Source organism: Trachypithecus francoisi, unplaced genomic scaffold (assembly GCF_009764315.1).
Source record: "Trachypithecus francoisi isolate TF-2019V2 unplaced genomic scaffold, Tfra_2.0 Lachesis_group17, whole genome shotgun sequence".
Lineage (NCBI taxonomy): Eukaryota > Metazoa > Chordata > Mammalia > Primates > Cercopithecidae > Trachypithecus > Trachypithecus francoisi.
In genome coordinates, this window is record NW_022681462.1 from 102,267,451 (window position 1) to 102,284,925 (window position 17,475).

General features: G+C 38.3%; 1 long non-coding RNA gene across 1 annotated transcript; it reads left to right on the forward strand.

Annotated features, from left to right (window-relative positions):
• The first annotated feature begins 1,888 nt into the window (after window positions 1–1,888).
• Window positions 1,889–11,261, forward strand: LOC117063045. The gene is made up of 3 exons (XR_004428692.1): window positions 1,889–5,783; window positions 6,307–6,453; window positions 11,107–11,261. It is a non-coding gene; the product is annotated as an uncharacterized LOC117063045 (long non-coding RNA).
• Window positions 11,262–17,475: the final 6,214 nt, after the last annotated feature.

Sequence of the window (17,475 nt, forward strand, 5' to 3'; positions counted from 1 at the left end):
AGATGGCTTTTACTACATTGAGGTATGTTCCTTGTATGCCGATTTTGCTGAGGGTTTTAATCATACAGGGATGCTGGATTTTGTCAAATGCTTTTTCTGTGTCTATTGAGATGATCATGGGATTTTTGTTTTTAATTCTGTTTATGTGGTGTATCACATTTATTGATTTGTGGATGTTAAACCATCCCTTGAATATTCTTTATATATTCTGGGTACAGGTCTTTCATAAAATGTGTGATTTAAAAATATTTTTTTCCAATGTATAGCTGCCCTATCTTTCTTTCAATAGTATATTTTAAAGAGTAGATGTTCTTTCTTTTGATGAAATTCAATTTATCATTTTTAATAGATGATTTTAAAAAATTATATCTAATCTAAGTTCAAATCATAAGATTTTCTCCTATGTTCTCAACTAGAAATTTTATAATTTTCAGTTTTGTATTTATGTCTATGATCCTTGTAGAGTTAATTTTTGTGTAGAGTGCAAAATATTGATTGTGGTTCCTTTTATTACAGTATTGATTGCGGTATCCTTTTCCATTACATATGGAAATCTGATTGTTCCAGCATCATTTGTAAAAAGACGATCCCATCTCCATTGAATTGCCTTTGCTCCTTAGATAAAAACCAACTGGTCATATATGCTTGATTACATATCTGGATTCTATTTATATCCATTGATCTATATGTCCTCTCTTTCTGTAATATCAGTCTTGAGTGTTGTAGCTTTATGTCAAATCTGGGTATCATTGTGAGTCCTCCTAACTTTGTTTTCTCTTTTTCAATTTGTATTATGGGTTCTAGTTACTTTACCTTTCTATATAAATTGATTGGAATTGTGTTGAATCTATAGACAAACTGAGAGGGTTGATAGCATTGAATCTTCCATTCTATGACAAACTATATATTTTCATTTAATTAGATTGTGTGTTATTTATTACATCAATATTTAAAACAAAATTTCAGCATACAGATTTTGTGTAAATTTTTAAAGTTTCGTAACTATTTCAAGCTTATTGTACTATTGTAAATGATACCGTTTTTCAAATCAATTTTCATTTTTTTGTGGCTAATGTATTTAGATACCATTAGTTTTTCTATGTTAGCATTGTACTCTCTTGCCTTTCCAAACTTAGTATTAATTCTGTTTATAGATTCTTTTTGATTCTCTTTGTAGCCAATTCATGTCATCTACAAAAAAAAAGAAAAAGAAAATGGCTGGGCACAGTGTCTCACGCCTGTAATCTCAACACTTTGGGAGGCCAAGGCAGGTGGATTCCTTGAGGTCAGGAGTTTGAGACCTGCCTGAGCAACATGGAGAAAATGTGTCCCTACAAAAAATACAAAAATTAGCTGGGCATGATGGTGTAGGCAGCTGTAGTCTCAGCTACTTGGGAGGCTGAAGTGGGAGGATTACTTGAGCCCAGGAAATTAAGGCTGCAGTGAGTAGAGATTGTGCCACTGCACTCTGGCCTGAGTGAGACCTTGTCTCAGAAAAAAATAGTAATAATAATAATAATGTTTTATTTCTTTATTTTCAATTTTCTTGTCTTTTTTCTCTTTATTGATTTATTGAACTTGCTAAGATCTCTAGTATAATGTTTAATAGTAGTAGGGCAATTTTTTTTTTTTTTGATGATGTCTTATATTTGGTTGAGGAAGTTTATTTCTATTCCTAATCTACTGACTTTTAAAAGAATCATGAATGCATTTATCAAAGACTGTTTCTGCATGTATCAATATAATTTCATGGTTTTTTACATTTTCTAGTTTTTTCATGATGAATTGTACAGATTGATTTTATTTTTAAATATTGAATCAGCCTTGCATTCTGAGAATAATCTCTACTTGATCATGATGCATTCTATTTTGGTGGATTTGGTTTGTTAGTATTTTGTAAGGACATTTGTGCTTATATATCTGTCATATATATGTGTATATATATATATCAGTCATATATATATCACACATATATGTAAGTGATTTTATGCTATGTATCTTTTTTCTTCTGATATATTTTTCTGGTTTTGATGTTAGTTTAATGCTAACCTCATAAAATAAGTTGGGAAGTGGTCTTTTAATTATATTTTGAAAGAATTTGTATAGAATTACTATAAATTGTTAAGGAAAATTTTTGTAGAATTTGCTAGTGAATATGTTTATGTTTCAAATTTTCCTTTGTGGAAGCTTTTTACTACAAATTCCACTTATTTAGTAGAATTAAGATTATTCAAGTTATCTAATTTTTTATTGAGTAATTTTGGTTTCATTATGTCTTTGAAGGGAGTTTTTTTATTTTTAATTTCATTTTATAGATTTATATTAAAAGTTCTGAATATGAGTGGCTCTCTGCCTACTCCCTTTCACCACCTTGATATCTTAAGTGAATAATGCGTTCTCATCAAGAGGGTTAAAACTAACGACCAGCTGACAGCAGTTCACTTTTTGAGTTACAAAAAACTTTCCCTCTCAGGCCATTTATTTTACTGATAAGCAACCTAACTATATTATAGTTTCTAAAATATTATCTCCAAAGCCCCTAGAAGATGCATACATTTAGTCCAAAAGGTTTAATAATTCCCCAAGCTGATGTTTCCCTTTCTCCTTTGATATTGGCATAGTTTGGAGTGTCCATTGTCTGTTTTATTTCATGTTGGGACAAGCTGAACAGGGACTAAGGTGAAGGTAGAGAGGCATCCAGGGCAAATCATTTAAGGAGGCACTACAAATACAAGGTCAACACTTGCAGGAACCTAACAAAGAGTGTCTCCTTAAAATTTTTGTCCTAGGTGCGTTATCTAGTTCTGAACTTTTTAATGTAAATTCTTTCCTTTCCTTTTCTTTTTTTTTTTTTTTTTTGAGATGGTCTGGCTCTTAAAGGCTGGAGTGCACTGGCATGATCTCACCTGACTGCAACCTCTGCCTCCTGGGTTCAAGGGATTCTCTTGCCTCAGCCTCCCAAGTAGCTGGGCTTACAGGCATGTACCACCACACCTGGCTGTTTTGTATTTTTAGTGGAGACAGGATTTCACCATGTTGGCCAGGATGGTCTTGAACTCCTGACCTTAGGTGATCCACCCACCTCGGCCTCCCAAGGTGCTGTGATTACAGGCATCAGCCACTGCGCTGGGCCTGAATTCTTTATGTTCTCTAAAAATTCAAAATTATTTTTTAGTATTTTATCAGAAATACTGGAGGCATCAATTTAAAAGGAATGCACAGAAGACCCTTCATCACTACTTCCAACCAAGCAGTTCTGGGCTGGAGATCCTAGATCAAGCTACTGGCAGATCTGGTGTCTGGCGAGGGCTCTGCTCCTGGTCTGCAGATGGGTGTCCTCTCATGATGCCCTTGCATGGTTGAGAGAAAGATCGTCGTTCTTCTGTTTCTTCTTAGAAGGGCACTAATTGTATTCATGAGCTCCACCCTCATGACCTAATCCCCTCCTAAAGGCCTCACCTCCCAATACTATTATATTGGGGGTTTGGATGGCAACATATGTATTCGGGGGAGTAGGCACAAACATTCAGCTCATGACATCTTGTGAATCACTTTTAATTGCAATGTTGGGATATTGCTTTAAAAATGATGCAGGCCCTATTTCCATATATGCATTAGGTAATTCTTGCATTGCTATAAAGAAATATGGGAAATGGGTAATTTAAAATAAGAGAGATTTAATTGGCTCACAGTTCTCCGGGCTTTCCAGGAAGCATGGTGGTGTTCACATCTGCTTGGCATCTGGGGCGGCCTCAGGAAGCTTCCAATCATGGCAGAAGGTGAAGACAGAGTAGGTATGTCACATAGTAAAAGCAGGAATAAACAAGAGAAAGAGTGGGGGGGTGGTGCCAAACGCTTTTAAATGACACTTCTCAAATGAATTCAGGGCAAGAGCTCACTTATCACCTGGGTTGGCCCAAACCTTTCATGAGGGATCTGCCCCCAAGATCCAAATCCCTCTGCCAGTCTCCAACATTAGGGATTACATTTCAACATGAGATCTGAGTGGGGACAAATATCCAAACTATATTAAGAAGAAATGCAGCAGTTCCCAATTTAGTCCCTCATCACCCTCCCACATACCGAATCATATATGTGAGGAGTACTTTTATATGCACAACTTGCCCTATTTAGAACTGTTCTGGAATAAGTGCATTTCCCATAGTACTATCTAAAACTCCATCCCCTGCACTTTCCTTCAAGAAACCACATGACAATATCAGTAATGCATTGCATTTTAGGAACAAAGTTAAATATTTTCTAATTTATTTTAGCCATTAATAAACTGTTTTAACTCTTGTTATAACAATTATTTTTAGATCAATTCACAAGTGATTACAACACACACTACAGCAAGATGGATAATTGCTGTCCTAATGCATACATTACTCTAAACATTATTACATACAATGATAGTGCCAAGGATTTAAAATTTTGATCAGCTGTTTCAGGAAGCTAGGAGCTTTTAGCTAAATGGATGAATCATGGAGAAGAGCCCCACCATTTCTCATTCAAGATTGGTGACTCAGTGGGGCATGAGACTTCTATGATCTGACCTTAGAATGACCCCTTTTCATTGTGGAACAAGGTTTTAAGCTAGGCCATTCCCCTGGAGCCATAAAGGATTGACTAGGGAAGATTGCACGGAGCTTTGCTATGAACAGAGCTGCTGCATTTTTGTGATTTTTCCCCAGTCTGTGGTTTTTCCTGAGCCTGTATCCAGACAGTGGTCATTCCAAGTCCAGCTTGGCTGTCTGTTACAGCTTCTGTTTGACTATGTCTTTATACTCTTGCCTTATTAAGTTATAAAACTGTTTATTGCTTTACTGTCTCAGCTCAAAGGTGAATAATAAAACCCCAGGCATATGTCAGCCTTGGAAATCTAGTATTGACCTTCCTGGGCCTTCAGTGCTTGCTCATTTCCCATAGCTAGCATTTACGTTTCCAATGCTTCATCTACACCTTCATTCACTACTACCTATAGGTCATTTGCCCTATTATCTATGGTAAGTATACTGAGTTCTAGTAAAATAGTATTTCAAGTGCAAGTTTACACATTCCTTATATTAACTTTAATTCAATACTTTCCATTTCTTTTTTGCTTCAGAACCAGGAGTTGAAAATATTTACATTTGTCTTTTAAAGAGGTTATAAAGTTGTCACAAGGACATGGGACATGCTGACTATTTTTCCCTTTTAGCTATTTTATGGTATCCAATTAGGTGGATAATAAAATTCTTATTTTACTAATGAGTAATCCAAGACTTCAGGAAGAAAAGTACCATGCTTAATGTCACACAACTAACAAGAGGCAGAACCAGTATTTAAATGTAAATATGTCTTATTTCGAAATTTGTTTGTTTTACCAAATCCTGTAGCTCCTTCCAAGACTCCCAATCTTTACCTGTTCTTTCTACCCCTAAGAATACATATGATTTTCACATATGAAGTCTGTTTTTAAACTTTTGCTAATTAATTAGTGAAGCAAAATGCAATGAGTTTTGCAAAATGTCATGCAAAAAATGAAGCAGAACAGAGAATCAGGAAATGTTAAACCATGGTTAGTAGCATTGCATATCAGCATTGGTTTGATTGCAATTTCGTTGTTCTGGACTCTCACTTATTCAGTTGGTGTCCCTGAGGCCTGCCGTCCTTCCCAGTGCTGAGAGTGGAGCTTCCCAGGCTTTCATTCTCTCCAGGACCTCAACCTTCCTTGTTCCATGTACAGACATAATAAAGCCTTTCCACTTACCTTTTGTAAGAAATTGTGTTCTTTCCCACAGGTGAGACCTACAGAAACATTTGAGTCCTCTTTGATCATGTCCTTTGTCATTTCCCACTCCTGATAACGTGTTTGTAAGATTTATATGAGAACTTCAGTAAGACTGCACTTGCAGGGGTGCAGCTACATACACCAAGCTTCTATGTCACTGGTGAGGAATCTACAAAGTACCGACATGAGTGGAGTGATTTCCATTTCTCTTCAGCAGCCATCTCATGTCAAAGACCATCTGGCAATTCAAATCCTGAGTTATTAAGGCTACAGAATTACGGCCATATCTAGTTTCTATGCACAGCCTTTCCCTGAGTAGAAGGCTCAATTAATTACCAGATCAAAATTGGGCTGGGATTTGCTTTGTAAACTGCTAAGCAGTTTAACTGGGTTGTAGAGAAAGACTCTATATGACATTAAATGACCTTCCTAAAAGCTTATTTCTCCCCCAACTGCTCATGTTGGAATCAATTTCAGGAGTCATTCACAATGAGTGGTTTATTAGCTTTCTAAATGCATTTACTACATGCCAGATGTCCAGCTCACACCAGCCTGCTGCTTGCCTTTCACTGACCCCTTCGATGGATGCTATGGACTTGGATCCACTGCCAAGGAAACACGTCACAGAGCAGTGTGTGGTTGGCATACGAAGCTCCACCGAGGAAGAAGACATTACCCAGGTGTGGGCAAGGAGAATGACATTACCAAGCAAGGTCATAATGATGACGAAAAATAGATTTTTCCAGGTAGAATTTAGAAATACATTGTTTTCTCAGAATTCTCAGTGTGTTTCATGCATTTAAAAATTCCTTTGATTAGAACCAAATTGATTAAAACTAAATGTAGAAAAGACCTTCTTGACAGTTCCAGGGCTATTCTATAGCTGGCTTGAATTTGATTTTTTAAAAACATCTCATTAATCCAAAATGTTCTGCATAAGAGATCTGTACATCTGTTTCTTCATTTATATGATTGGATAATTATCATTTATTTTCAGTAGGTCACTTTGAACAAAATGCAAGTTAACCATTAAACGATTTCTGCATTTGAACATATTTTCATAAAAAGGCATGGCTTAAATAGTACTTCTCATCAACCAAGTATCTTGATTCTTTAATACTTTTACTAATAGAACTAACCATTGCCCAGATTTTCATGAAAAGAAAAAAATCAAATTATTGGTTTTCTCCTTCATATTGCCTTTCTATGCACAAATGACAATATAGCCATTGTTCAGATTCTCCTAAAAAGTTTAATTGACAATGGCATCAAAATTATTCAAATATTCTTAAAAAATAGGTGTGTGACAGTATAAGCAATGGTGGAACTGGTCAAAATAATTAAGGATTATTAATTATTTACTATGAAATAAATGCAAATGCATTCAAAATACATAGAAAAATATTTGTTAAATATAATTTTGCAATAAAGATGACAAATGCTTTATTTGTACTTTTTATTATGTTATTACTACAATAAGCACAAATGTAAAATATATATTTATTTTGTAGCAATAGATTATAAAAGGGAAAAGGTAGGCATCAATAAATAGAGGTAAAATGAAACATCCACAGAATGCAAATAAATACAAATGCAACATTTCTAATATCAAACATCACAACTGACTGTTTTCCTGATGTCACAATGAGACATTTTCTTTATATCTGTCGGGTCTAATAAAATGTGATAGTTAATAATCATATTTTTTGGATGGCATGGGGCAAACTGAACTATGTAGCTAACCATAATGAGCATTGTTAGACTGTTTCTAAATTTCACAGGGAAACAAATTACTTTGTTGGTTGCTAACTTGCCATGCCCACACAGGTACTTTGTCAAAACTTCTTAATTGTGATGATAAAAATTTGGAAATTATTCAGATTAATGTGAATATGTTAAAGTTCTTTTTCAACAAGTAAAAAACATATATATAAAACAACATATCTAATATATATGCAATATAATTGCAATATATGTAATATACATGTACTGACTCATGCAATTGTGGAGACTGAGAAGTTCCATAATCTATCTGCAAGCTGGAAAACCATCAAAGCTGGTGGTATAATTTGGTCCCAGTCCAAAGACTTGAGAACCGGGAGCTCTGATGCCTGAGGGAAGACACAAGATGGAAGTCCCAGCTCAAAACAGATAGAAAATTCACCCTTCCTTTACATTTTTGCTCTATTCGTGTTCTCAGGGGTTTGGGTGAGGGCCATCCACATTGGTGAGGATAGATATTGTTTACACAGTCTACCAATTCATGTGCCAATTTCTTCCAGAAACACCCTCACAGATATACGCAGAAATAATGTTTCACCAGCTGTCTGGGCATCCCTTAGACTAGTCAAGTTGACACATAAAATTAACCATCACTCCAAGTAAAACTCGTTTTGCCTTCTCTGGAAATATTTAAGGAGAGAAAAGTAACACTGAACAGAACAGTAGAGAGGAAAGAGCCATGCGCATCACAAAAGCCTACGAATCACATTTGTGAGCCACTACTTACTTGTCTGCAAAATGGATGGGATGGCAGGGCTGTGGTGAAGCATAGATACAACATATAGACATGACCTAGCTTTGTGCCATGCATCTAGATCCTTAATGATGACAGTGAGATAAAGATTACTTATATCAAACAGTTCTTGGACTTTTCCCTGACTCTGGTCAGTGGAGTGCATCCTAGCTTAACCTCCTAGTCCTGTTTCCCCTCCTTGCTCTCCATGCCAGACAAGGTCCTCATGACCACATGAAACACAACCATGAGAAAAGGAGAGGTGAAGAAAGGCAGGAGGTAGCAGGCCTAGGAATGCAGAAGATGAGGTTGGGCATGTGGGTTCAGGAAAGGCATGAATGTGATTACCATGTGTGAAGAAAGAAGCAAGAGAGAAGACCTAAGCATGATTGCTGTGGTCTGCTTACATTCTTTATGCTGTTTGTGAAAAGTAAGTGAAGGGTACATTACTGTAAAATTGCTTTTGATTCCTGGAACATGGTCTTTGGGATTCATCACTGCTCTGAGACTGAGTTATGTAGATTGTGACTTCACTAGCAATACAATGCATATAGTCATTATTTTCCAGAAGGACTTAAGTGTGCTTCTATCTTCTGCTTTGACATACATGGAGTAGACCTTTTCCATTCATTTTTCTTTTTTTCTTTTTCTTTTTTTGAGATGGAGTCTCACTCTGCCAACCAGGCTGAAGTGCAGTGGCACGATCTTGGCTCACTGCAACCTCTGCCTTCCAGTTTGAAGCTATTCTCCTGCCTCAGCCTCCCGAGTAGCTGGGATTACAGGTGCCCACCACCACCCCTGGCTAATTTTTGGTTTTTCAGTAGAGATGGGGTTTCACCATGTTGACCAGGCTGGTCTCGATCTCCTGACCTTGTGATCCACCCACCTCGGCCTCCCAAAGTGTTGGGATTGCAGGCGTAAGCCACCACGCCCAGCCTCCCATTCATTTTTTATACCCAGATCCTTCTTATCTCAGAAAGTCCAGCTACCATGCCTTCCATGATGCTCTCTGTCCCGGATTTATCTATGTGATGGAAATATTTTGCACAAACTTCCTTTGTGTTTGATCTCTACCTATGTACAATCAGATTCTTCAGAGAAGGGCCTGAGCTGGAAATACGGGTGCATGAGATTCATCAAAGAAGGACTATGAACAGCAGAAAGGGAAGAGACTTAGTATTGGGCAGGGGAGTAGCTAAGGACAGGTGTGTTTTCAGCAGGACTCTGCCTCTGGCCTCCTCACATAGGGTGTTCTGGAACATGAACTGTGTCCTGAGTTGGTCCACCCAGAAGGCAAGGAAGTCAGGCTCCCTTGTTGGTCCATGGGCTGTGGGCTTTATACAGCCTCCTGGGAAATAAAGCAATTCTTCCACATGGCTGAAAGTGGTTCTCTGGGGAGACAGCACCTACCCAGGAGTAGCCAATACATACCAACCTAACCCAGAGGGTCCGGACACTGTATTAATAGCATCCATTCCTGACTTTTCCTGATGACCCTTCTCACGTTTCACCTTGTGTTATATGAATTTGTATTTCTGTCATATTTATACTAAATTGTGAGCTCCTTGAGGACAAATTAAGTGCAATATTTATATTTGAAGTTTTCACAATACCTAGCTTGGCTCCTGGATAACATAGCACTGGAAATAACTTCGAAATTACTTGCCAGGACTTAATTTCTAACTGGATGGGGCTCTAGGATATAATTTCAATTCATTCTATCCTACTATAGAGCAGACCATTACTATCCATGGGGAAACTTCCTGAAAGTCCAGAAATGGGCAAAATTCCTAACACTGATATAACCAGAGTTACCAAGGTGTATGAGTATCAAAAAGCAAGGGTGGGTTAAGAAGGGCATGGGCTAACTAGGCTTCGTGACTTGTTCCTACATGTTAGATATACAGTGTAAAGTTAATATCCAGGCCTCCACAAAATGACACATTTCTACACATTGTGAACCTTCTGGATTCCTATACGGTCTTATTTGGAAATACTAAATCTGTGAATGCCATGTGTTTGGTAGGCATAATTGTTAAGTTAATAAATGATGCATAAAATGGAATAATATATTATAAATACATATGTTAAAAAGCCTTGAAAAAGCATTGAGTATAAAAATGAAAAGGAAACCTGAGAATAACTGTTTTACTTACACTTGCCACTCCTCGCTGGTTTTATCCAATCTCATTGCTTCGTACGCCTTCTGTATTCTGAGGCACCCCCGCCAGGTTTATGTCTCCTTCTCTAGTTCATCTATGCTATTAAGTATGCAGACATAACCTCCCCCAAATGAAGCTCTTGATCTTCCCCGCAAACACTGACATCTTGTGTTTTTTATCATCTAAGTCTCTGGCAAATTTAATCCTAGTACCTTGAGTCACAAAAGCTGTGGATTATCCCTGACTCTTGTCTTTTTCTCACACTGAATATTCAATTCCAATACAAGCTGTAGGTGTTACCTACAAAACATGCACAGACTCCAACCACTGTTTCCACTACACTGTCACCTCCACAGTCCAAGCCATCATCATCTCTCTTGGAAGACTGCAACAATCTTCCTGCTTTTACTCAGTTTCTGTCTTTGACCTACTTCACAATGTTTTTAATACAGTCCCCAGAATGTTCTTGTTAAAATATAAGTCACAGCATTTCACACCTCTGCAAAAGAAAAAAAATTACCTTTTGTGTGAAAATATACTTTCTCTACTTATTTGGTTATTTACTCATATATTCATCTTATATACCTGTATTGATTATCTTCAATGCCAAGTACTAAAATCTCAAGGAAGACTAAAACAAAATTATTCTTTTGCAGAGTCATGCTGTATTATCCAGAATACTTATGTGTCTGCATTCCAAAGATTGGCCACCCAAACTTCTTCATTTATGAAGCGTTTCTCAAAGTAGTTGATTGCCTGAAATTGGACTATAGTAGCCTCAAGAAACACTTATAAACATTAGCCAATTACAGAGTACTTTAGTATGTTTGAGACTTTATAAATTCCTGACCATCCAGGGACTTAAAATCCTGTTGGCAGAGACCATCAATATTAAAACACTTATTTTCACAGACATTTATTAGTTACTAATTTTGTGCTAGGAATTGTGCTAGGTAAAAGGGGATATAATGATAACATAATGCCTTGACTTTGTTGTTAAAAATGTTTTATTCTAGTTGGGAAGAAGGCAGGTTTACACAATACATTTAGAGCAGTGGTTTTCAACTCTGACTATACATTGAAGAATCCAGTTAAGAGTTTAGGAAATTTCAACATCTGGGTCTTACCATCAAGATCTCCCTCGGTCTGAGATGTGACCTATGCATTAATTTTCTTGAAAGCTTTCTAGAGGATTCTATAGTGACGCAGGATTGAGAGTGGGTAAAGTATCCAGTAATGAATGAATCATTGCTTTGCTTATTCTCATTGTTGTGCACAATATGTCTTATTGACTTTGTCAGGGAACAAATGACTCATAAAATAACATGATCCTGATGGACCAGAATGTGGTAAGGTAAATATTCTAATTAAAATAACACTATCAAGTATCTTACATACAGAATACATAATAATTGTCACATTTTTGGCTTTTAATAAATACTTTCCAAATATATGAAAAGATTCAGGAAACAACTGTAATTCTTGAATTTGTAATTTATAATCTGATCTTTTTAAGAGATGAAGAAAGTACTTTAGAGTCCTCTGGGTCATTACTACAAGTCTCATATCTCATTTAACAAGTGGAAAAGAAGTGAAAAATTGACCTGAGTCATTACAAACTGATCACACACCCATGCACACAATCACACACATGCACACAATCACACACATGCATGCACACACACACACCCTATATGCTCTTTAGACACAAAGAGAAAAGAAGTTCTATTTTTCAAAGATTTTTTTCATGCCTCTCTCTCATTTTGGCTTTCTAACTGTTTTATGAAATAGGCATTCTTATTTGGATTTTGCAGATCAAGAAATTAAAGAAAGCTTAAATAACTCAAGTAGCTTCTCATAGCTAAAAAGAGTCAGAACTAAAATTTTAAACTAAATTCTTCATAGTTTTTTTTTTACTTTTTCACAGATTTTTCATATTAAAAATGGTTTGCAGGAAAATGTACAGTGATTTGCATTATTTTAATGACGAGTACACAGTAATTAAAGAAATTTAAGTAGTGTTGTTTTGTTTCGTTCGTTATTAAATTTTTTTTGAGTTGGAGTCTTGCTACATTGCCCAGGCTAGTGTTGAACTCCTGGCCTCAAGTGATCTCCCACCTCTGCCCCCCAAAGTGCTGGGATTACAGGTGTGAGCCACCACACTTGGCCCATTTTGTTTTTTAATTAGGACATCACAAAATTCATTGGCCCACTAGTTTGCCAAACGGAGCCTTGCTGGAACCAAAAAGCACTCCTGTCTTCCAAAACAATAAACTCATTCCCAAGGGGAATCTCAGCCACAGGGAACTGGGAATCAGAAATTCTTCTGATTGTATTCTAGGCAGAGTCGACCTGGAATTAAAAGCCTCAAGCTTCTTTGAATTAGGCATTTCATATGGGCTTTTGCAAAGCACTCTTAAGATTTTTGAAGCGATGTACTGGTTTCTGGTAGAACCCTCCTTTGTATTGTTGTTTGTTTTAATTATTCATGAGAAAGACATGTCATTGATAATTGATTAGTTTTTACAAACAGATTATTGGGAGGTGGCATCCTAAATATTGTAAAAGATGAAAACAGCAGGGTGTTCGGATCACCTTTGAAATAGCAGCATCTAATCTTAATTTCTTTCTGTGAAGATTACAAAAAGAGAATATGAACACAATTCATCCAGTAAATCAGTGACAATAAATATAAAGGTTTATACCCCAAGTGAGAAATTAGTTGTTTCAGGCATCTAAAGGAACTTCAATTGGCAAACACTCATGGCATCTAAAAGGGCCAACTTGTGCTTACAAGGAAATGAGAAGTAATGTTGTCATCAAAGTCTAGGTTTGAAAAGGAAGCATTGAGAATGTATTAGAGAAATATCTAAATGAAGATAAAAGAGAGTAGTCTGATTCTTTACTTGAGTGTAGGAGAATTATTTGATCCTCTGGCAACCCAAAGAGAAAGGATCGTTTTAAAGAACTTTCAAGATGCTGCACTTCTCTTTATTTGAAGTATTTCAGTCCAAACCATTTATTAAAAGTAAAACTCTATGTGATAGGCCAACATGCAAATATGTCTTATCAGTGGAGACATGCATAAAATTGTAATTTCATTCATTCAGGTAGCAGTTATTTATGGAATTCTCACTCTATTCCTGCTTCCTACTGGGCACTGGTAATAGAAACGGTAAATAATAGAGACTTTGTTTCCTTCGACAAGAAACATACTATCTATTGAGCAAATTTTTTAAGTTTCAAAGGAAAAAAAATCGTATGAAGTTTGCAATCATCATGTGAATATAACAAGTAAATGTGATCTGTGCATTATCCCTATGTGGAGACAAATTCCACACAATATATTTTTCTGGAATAAAATTATTTTTTCTTTCTACCATTTTAGATTATCAACTCTTTCAGAATAGTGGTTTTATATTCCCGATTTAGCTGTCATTTGCATACTGTAAATGTTCAGAAATGCTTGTTTTTTTTTTTTTTTCTTTTTTTTTTGAGACGGAGTCTCGCTCTGTCACCCAGGCTGGAGTGCAGTGGCCGGATCTCAGCTCACTGCAAGCTCCGCCTCCCGGGTTTACGCCATTCTCTCGCCTCAGCCTCCCGAGTAGCTGGGACTACAGGCGCCGCCATCTCGCCTGGCTAATTTTTTGTATTTTTTTAGTAGAGACAGGGTTTCACCGTGTTAGCCAGGATGGTCTTGATCTCCTGACCTCGTGATCCGCCCGTCTCGGCCTCCCAAAGTGCTGGGATTACAGGCTTGAGCCACCACGCCCGGCCAGAAATGCTTGTTAAATGAAATAGAAAGAGTGAGAAAAAGTCATTTTTTGTTTATTTGGTTTTTGTTTGGTTTTGTTTTTGAGACAGGGTCTCATTCTGTGGCTCAGACGGGAGCGCAGTGGTGTGTCCCTAGTTCACTGCAGCCTTGGCTTCCCAAAGGGTTGGGATTACAGGCATGAGCCCCTGCACCCAAACGAAAGTTCTTGCCTTCAAGAAGAGTTGCTGTTCAACAGGCATAAAGTTTCAATTATATAAGCTGAATAGGTTTTAGAGATCTACTGAACAATATTGTTCCTATAGCTAACAGTACTTTATTCTGCACTTAAAAATGTATTTAGAGAGTAGAACTCATGTGAAGTGTATGCGATGGTCTGAATGATAGTGTCCCCATGAAATTTGTTATGGTGGAACTGAACTCCTCACGTAAAGTGGAAGCTTTGGGAGGTGATGAGATCATGAGGGTGGAGCCCTCGTGAATGGCGTTAGTGTCCTTATAAAAGAGGACCCAGAGACAGCTGTCCTGCCCCTTCCACCACATGAGGACCCAGTAAGAAAGTACGGTCTATGAACCTGAAAATGGCCCCTCACCAGACACAGAATCTGCCAGCAGTTTGATCTTGGACCTCCAGCCTCCAGAACCATGAGAAATAAATTCCAGTTATTTAAAAGCATCCAGTTTATGGTCCGTTGTTATATAAGCCTGTAGAGACATAAACAGTGTTCTTACAACAACAATAAAAAATATAATAGATTGCAGAGAACAAACGCACAAATAATGCATTATAAACAGTGAGACTGGAGTTAAGGAAGAATACGTGGTGTAGGAACGGGGCAGGCAAACTGTGTGTGTGTTTGTGTGTATGTGTGTGTGTGTGAGAGAGAGAGGGAGAGAGAAACAAAGACAGAAAGACAGACAGACATACACATACACACACACAGAGAGAGAATTTCATAGAGGAGATAAGTTTTGAGCAGATTTATTAACAGTAAGAATAAATTTCAGGCAAAGTGAAGAATATACATTGTCCTAAAGGTCAAAATGCTGACACATTTTCCTGAGTCCAGGCAGCTTCTTTTTTTTCTTTCTTTCTTTTTTTTTTTCTTTTTTTGAGATGAAGTCTCACTCCATTGCCCAAGCTAGAGTCCAGTGGCGCAATCTCGGCTCACTGCAGCCTCCACCTCCAGGGTTCAAGTGATTCTCCTTCGTCAGCCTCCCGAGTAGCTGGGCCTACAGGCACACACCACCATGCCTGGATAATTTTTGTATTTTTAGTAGAGATGGGATTTCACTATGTTGGCCAGGCTGGTCTTGAACTCCTGAACTCATGATCCGCCTGTCGTGGCCTCCCAAAGTGCTGAGATTCCAGGCGCAAGCCACAGCGCCTGGTCCCCCAGGTAGCTTCTTATGGATGGACATGAAAACATTATCATCTAAATCATCATCACCCTGAGGGCTCTAAGATATATTGGTTTTTGATTAGTGTTTTATATATTTTTCTATAACTCAGTAGAAATAAAGCCTACCTGGATTAGTTCGCTGATTTCTCCAGCAGTGTTATTTTCTCTTAAAATTGGGCTTAGATATGGAAACGTTGCTAATGTAAAAGTTGCTGGTATATTACTCTAGTACTTGGTGGGATGGACTTTGGGAGATCATTGGACTTAGTCTTCAGTGGTCAGGACTCTCCATTCTTGAAAGCTAAATGGAAGCTGATCATACATCTCTGGACACTTTCTGGCACTGCTGATCTGGTGGTGTGCTGATGACGTGACTAGCAGTACATAATAATTATCACTCCAGAAGCAGAAGACTGTTCCTACAGTCTGGTAAAGACACAGGTAGGGGGTTGGATTAGGATGAGGTATAATCATTTTATACCCTCATACAGAAAATAACATTTAAAAAGTGCTTCTCCGATAGCTGTGACAGAGAATTGCCTGCTTCCTGGAAGCAGTCTGGTAACAATATTTTTTGCTGAATTTCAAAAGAGCACCTATAAGTAAAGTCATTATATTGATCGTGCTAAAAATATCCAAGCAAGGCAATCACTGTACAGAGGCTGTGTTCTGTAAGCCAGGAAGTGTCGCCATCTCTAACACCCTTCGTTGGATTTGAGGAAGATTACCTCTTTAATCATGTCTTAGACAGGAGCTGGTTGAGGTTGGTTTGCGGTCTGGTGAGCTTTCTGCTTTTGTTCTATCATTGCGTGGCTCCTTCTCACCCTTGACTGCTGCAGATGAGAAGAATGGGAGGAGGACTGTTCTCTGGAGGGTGACACCGAGCCCCTCTGACAGCTACCTGTGGCTTAGGCAGCTGTGCCTCCCAGGGGCTCCATTGGCCACGGCCCACTGGATCCTGGAGTCTGCAGTTAGGAAGGTGTCAGAGAGGAACCATGCATTCTTGCTGCCATGGGAGGTGCAGGGAAGAACCACTGCAGGAACCTAGAAAGAGGGATCATCACCTTGCCCTTTCCAGCACCCTACATACACACATTCATACAGACACACACACACTTACACACAAGCACACACAGACACACTTACATAAACCCACACCCAAGTGGGAATCTTTCTGAACCATAATCAGAGATGTGGTATTTTTGGATTTTGTTTCGAAGGTGCTCCTCCAGGCACAGGCACCTGCTTCTGGTAGGGCTCTCCTGCTTTTGCTCTCCACAGCATTTCCCTTCCCTCAGGCCTCGATCTCCTCCTGCAGATCCAGTCAGGCCCCATGCTATGTGCTTGGTGATGGGGAGAAAGGCAGGAGAGCCTTAGGTCACCTGGTGTTTCAATCCCACCTCCCTCCTTTCCTTGCTTGGTGACCTTCAGCAAAGCACTCAGTATTTCTGCGTCCCAGTTTCTTCAGTTGTATTTTGAGGATGACACCACCTCCCAACCTCAGGGGTGGTCATGAGGGCTGCATGAGTTAATATCTGTGAAGCATCTTGTAAGTGTCCCTGGCATATAGGACAATCTCATTCTTCGCTTTGATGAGCATTTTCCAAGCCCATCTTAGTCATGGGAATAAAGATTAGTATCTCTCCCTCCCTCCTAGGGTCTTAGAATAAAGTCCTCACCCTGTCCCAGCTCTGGAGATGCATGCACTACTTCAGCACAGCTGGCGGGGTTTGCTTGTCCCCATCCCTGTGATCCAGTGCCCCAAGGGAGAATTTCCAGACCTCTGTGCCATGGAACACTTGCCTGTGCCATTCTGACCCTGCCCGGACTCCAGCCAGTTATCAATGGAG